Source organism: Microtus ochrogaster, linkage group LG5, assembly GCF_000317375.1.
Source record: "Microtus ochrogaster isolate Prairie Vole_2 linkage group LG5, MicOch1.0, whole genome shotgun sequence".
Lineage (NCBI taxonomy): Eukaryota > Metazoa > Chordata > Mammalia > Rodentia > Cricetidae > Microtus > Microtus ochrogaster.
Genome location: NC_022031.1, coordinates 17,416,305 through 17,421,883, shown reverse-complemented (window position 1 = coordinate 17,421,883; position 5,579 = coordinate 17,416,305). Strand labels below are relative to the sequence as shown.

The window sequence follows — 5,579 nt, the reverse complement described above, 5'->3', positions numbered from 1 at the left end:
TAAGCCATGTAAAGATGGAAAATACACAGAGAGTCTGGATTTTGTATATTATTGTGTTTTCTTTAAATTTTTTGACTGTGAAGGAGCTGAGTACAGAGGGACATTTCATTGTATGGGCTGCTAAGCTAAACCAACCTATGTACTTTAAAAATATCTTGTCTTCAAAATTTGGGTCTAAGGATATGTTGCTTTGGAAAAGAGGTTCTTTTTTGTTCCAACAGAGGATGAGAACCTGTGGAATCCTTCCAGACTAATGTGGTTTGATGGACCAAGACCCCCAAAAGGTCATCATATACACCCCCAAAAATTACTTTGCCCAACAAAAAGTAGGAAGCACTTTGGAGAGAACTATGCCCAAATTCCCTAAATGATTGTTTATAAATGTTTGTTTACATTTAAAGGGGGATATGCTTAGAGATTTGCATTGCTATGGATCTTGGCTTATTGATACAAATTTAAGGTCAATTTTGTTATATTTATGCTCTTGATTAAGGTATTGTGTTTGTACAGCTCATTCAAAAATGTAATGTATAATTAAGAAACACAGGTTAATAGATAGTCATCTATAATAGTCAAGCTTGTAGTCATGTTAGTTAGGTTTTCTACCAGGTATGGAATGGAAGATTTTTAGGGCAGCACAACTATTTTACACAATGCTGTAACGGTGGGTACATGTCATTATACATGTGTCCAAAGCCATAGACTTTATAACACCAACAGTGATCTTGAACATGAAATGTGGGATTCAGGTGATAATATTTCAATGCAGGGATATCAGCTGTAACATGCCCATAGTGGTATGGGCGTTAACATTGGGGGAGGTTGTGCCTGTGGTGTGGGGGCCAAATGTGTGTGGGAATGAGAGCTCTTTACCTCCTTCAGTCTTGTTGGGAGCATGCATGACACTACTAAATAGATTAATCAAAAAATAAAATGTGCTTTTAAATGCCTTAAATTACTGCAGAGTAATTTAACACATCATCAACGGTGTATGTTGAGATTTTGCTGCTCTCAGTCTGTGTTAGTTCTCTGCCTCATTCCCCACAGAGCCAGCACGTGGACATGCCATCCCCACAGAGCCAGCACGTGGACGTGTCACCCCCACAGAGCTAGCACGTGTACATATCACCCCCCACAGAGCTAGCACATGGACATATCACCCCCCCACAGAGCCAGCACGTGGACATGCCATCCCCACAGAGCCAGCATGTGGACATGTATGTGCCATCCCCACAGAGCCAGCATATGGACTTGTCACCCCCACAGAGCTAGCACGTAGACATATCACCCCCCACAGAGCCGGCATGTGGACGTGTCACCCCCACAGAGCTAGCACATGGACATGTCACATCTTCTACTTGGCCTCTCTGTTCCTTTGCCCCTTTGTCCTTTTTGGAGAGTCTACAGCCCCGTTTCTATGTTTCTGTTGTGTTGGAGTTTTCCCCATGCTAGGCAAGTGATCCACCACTGAGCCAAACCCCCAGCCCTCCATTCTGGTTTTGGTCTAGTGTGAGCCATGTCCTCATCCGGGGCACAGAGCTCCTGCTGGAGAAGGGTCATAGTGGTGGCACTGGCGCCTCCCATACAATTTGCTCGTACACGCTCATCTATCTTCTCTCATATAGTTCTGTGATTCTCAGACCAGAACTGCCTCCCTCACACATCTGCAAGTGTTTTAGTTTGCTCAACTTTTTCTTTTGAGTTATGGTCTCTCTATGGAGCCCAGACTGGCCTTGAACTTGCCATCCTCTTACTTTAGCCTCTCAAGTGCTGGGATTACTGGCGTATGCTGCTACATTTAGCCTCAAGTATGTATAAATTCTATCTGATGTTTTACTTTTTGGTATTGTGTAATTTTGAGTATTTCAAAAATTTATGTCATTTCTTCCTAAATGAGGCCTCAAGTTCAATTCCTACCATGATGAAATGGGAAAACAATTTTGGTCCATTTTTTCTCTCTTCCGTTCTTTAGCAGACTACAGACTTTTCAATTATTGACCCACTTGTCTATTAGATGAATTGGACTTTTGCAATTAATTGTTGAAGTTCTTTATATATCTTGGATATTATCCCTTGTCTGATGAGAAGCTGACAAAGATGTTTTCCCTCATTCTGTAGGCTGGCTCTTCATTTTGGTGATTGTTTGCTTTGCTGTGTTGAAGTTAATTTCATGCTAATTGTCAATTCTTTTGTTTGTCTGTTTTCTTAGACAGGGTCTCTCAGTGTAGTCCTGGCACTTGCGATGTAGACCAAGCTGGCCTCAAGCTCACAGAGATCCTCTGCCTTTGCTTCTTCCTAAGTGCTGGAATTAAAGGTGTGTGCCATCATACCTGGTTGGTTCCATTTGTCAATTCCTTACATTTTTTTTTTCTGTGTTCCTTGGGATTCCCTGAGCTCAGAGGGGAGGGATTTGATGGAGATCTCCCATTTAGAGCTGTGTGTTTCAAGGTCTCCCTCTGGGTCATTTTACTAGGTTTTGTGTGTGTGTGTGTGTGTGTATGTGTGTGTGTGTATGTGCGTGTGTGTGTATGTGTGTGTATGTGTGTGTGCGTGTATGTGCGTGTGTGTGTTTAGAACAGTAGTATTTGATTTTACCCTAGGTCTCTGGGATATCTAGTCTCTGGTTCTTGGTCAACCAAGCAGTATCAGGTATGGGTTCCATCTCATGGAATGAGCAGACATTGGTTGGTTGCTCCTACAAGTTTTGTGCCACCATTGCCCTAGCATATTTTACAGATGGGACACCATCGTAGATCAAAGGTTCAGTGGATGGGTTGGGTTTACATTTCTCTTCTGGTATCCTGCAGAGCACCTTCCCATACCATAGACATTATAACATAAGGACAGAGGTTGCATTTTTTAGATTCATTGTGTGTTTGTGTGTGTGTTTGTGTGTGTGTGTGTGCGAGCACATACATATGCCATAGCACATGAAATGTTAAAAATAACTTGTAGGGAATTGTTCTCTGTCTCTGTTGTGTGGGTCCTAGGAAACCAAACTCAGATGGTCAAGCTTGGGGGCACGTGCCTTGCTGGCCACCTCTGTGTCCTAGAATGTCGCCATGTTGCAGTCTTTTACTCCTAGCACTGCCAAAATTTTAGGTTTACATTGAAGTATTTGATCCATTTTGATTTGTTTTGTGCGTGCAGGATGAAGAGATATGTATCCAGTTTTGTTCATCTATTTGGGAATCCCAGTTTTTCTAGGATCATGGTTTTTCCTCCAATGTATGTTTTTGACATCTTTGTCAGAAAATTAGGTGGCTATATCTGTGTGGTTTATTTCTGGGTCTTCTATTTCAATGGCCTTCAGATCTGTTTTTGCACCCGTACCATGTTATTTGTGTTTCTGTGGCTCCATAATGTAATTTGAAACCTTATATTGTGACACTTTGGCTCTTTCTACTAGGAATTACCTCAACTCTTCAGAGCTCTTTGTACCTCCATATGAATTTTATGATTGCCTTCCCCAGCGCTGTGAAGAACTCATGGGAAGTTTGATGGAGTTTGCTTTGAATCAGTACATCGTTTTCAGTATCGTGGTCATTTCCACAACACTAATTCTGCCAATCCATGAACATGGGAGATTTTTTTCATCTCCTGGAGTCTTCTTCATTTTCTTTCCAGTCTCTTAAAGTTTCCAGTTAGAAAGGTCCTTTTCTTCTTGACAGGGTTTCTCTGTGTAACAGTCCTGTGTGTCCTGGAACTCACTCTGTAGACCAGGTTGGCCTCGAACTCACAGAGACCCACTTGCCTTTGCCTCCTGAGTCTTGGGATTAAAGGCGTGTGCCACCACCACCTAGCTCTTATTCCTGTTTTTAAAAAGCTCTATCATGAGTGGGACTCCCCAACCCCCCATTTCTTCCCTGCTTAGCAGATTAGTTGTTAGTATAAAGAAAAGCTACTTATGAACTTGCTTTGGCAGCACATACACAAAAAGATTGGAACGATACAGAGGAGATTAGCATGGATCCTGTTCAAGAATGCAGCAAAAATTCATGAAAGTGTTCCATATTTTAAAAATAGAAAAAAAAAGCTACTGACTTTTGTATGTTGCTTCCCCACTTCTTATGCAGGGCTGGGGATCGTACAAAGCATACAGACTCTCCCACATGCTAGGCAGCAATATCTCCTTTATCTGACCCTTTGTTCCCTTTCCCAGTTTTTAGGGTCCTGGTAGTCATCATGTCCACCAGGAATAGTCTCTCTTTCTTACTGACAGCTGGAAGACGATGTAATTCCATATGCAACATTAGGTCTTTGTCATATGATGGAGCACATTCTTGAGAGCAGAAAGTAGAAGGCAGAGAACACGAATCATCAACCAATCTTAGTGTGTTATATACATTATATATGTAGTTCAGACAGATAACTTAAATTTTTACCTCATGTGTGTTTGTCTCACTTACTCCTTGAATAACCCTATGAAGTGAAAACTACTTTTACCATGAGAAATGAAGCTACCTTTAATCCCAGCACTTGGGAGGCAGAGACAGGCAGATCTTTGTGAGTTTGTGGCCAGCCTGGTCTACAAGAGGTAGTTCCAGGACAGGCGCCAAAGCTACAGAGAAACCAAAAAAAAAAAAAAAAAAAAAAAAAAAAAAAAAAAAGAAATGGGTCTGTGGATCCAGAGCTGATAAGGGAGTGTTACAGCTGTGTCCTTAATCATTGGGCTATCTTAAAAATTAGTTCAAATTGTGCTTTTCTTTTTATTTTCCAACAAAAGGTTATTGTAATGAAAATGGGCATTTTGTGGGAAGGATAGCGTGACAAGTATCAGCTAAATTCAAACAGCACACCGAGCACCATGATTTCCATAGCTTATGTGGCCTCAGATACTATCAGGGGCTCATATACTGCTCATTCCAGCTAAAGTTTCTGAACTGTTAGTCACTGCTTGCTTTAAAAAAGGATAAACTGGCCAGGCATGGTGGTACAGACCTGTAAATCCCCGCACCCTGGAGGCTGAAACAAGAGGCTCATGGATTCTAGGCTAGTCTAATTGCACAGAGAGACCCTGTTATTTGAAAATAAATCAAAGAAACGGGCACACATTCTTCTAAAGCTGAGAACTTTGGCTTTGCTTATTTGCAATCTAAAAGTAAACAAACCACAGGAAGTCATGTGGTCAGCCTCTTGCCTTAAATACCCCAAACCACCACTTTCCATTGCTATTTAGGGAGAAATACAGGATCCCACTGCAATGCACAAGGTCCTGAGTTCGACCTGGGCGGTGTGGGGAGTCCGAGGACTCTGCTTTGAGCACATGCAGAACGTTCTTTTCGGGGTCTTAGCTTCCATTCTTGCCCACTTTTTCCGCCCAGATGACTGCTTTTCAGTGCAAATAAGTAGGAATAAATAGAATTTGCCTGTCACGGACTGACATGACAGATAAGGAGTCAAAAATCTACAAGAGAGGACAACCACCAAAGACAATGCCATAAAACCCCCCAAACAGCACAATACAGGGCGTGAAGAGACAGCACTTGGTGGAAACACAATAGTTAGAGAGCCGCAGAGTAGCAACAGGCACACTCAGCCACTAGGGAAAACTTAAGAAGCTTTCCTTGCTTTTTTTT

At 41.9% G+C, this 5,579-nt stretch overlaps 1 non-coding gene across 1 annotated transcript; it reads left to right on the top strand.

Annotated features, from left to right (window-relative positions):
- Positions 1-3,913: 3,913 nt before the first annotated feature.
- On the top strand, positions 3,914-4,019 carry LOC113457778. The gene has a single exon (XR_003378274.1). It is a non-coding gene; the product is annotated as a U6 spliceosomal RNA (small nuclear RNA).
- Positions 4,020-5,579: the final 1,560 nt, after the last annotated feature.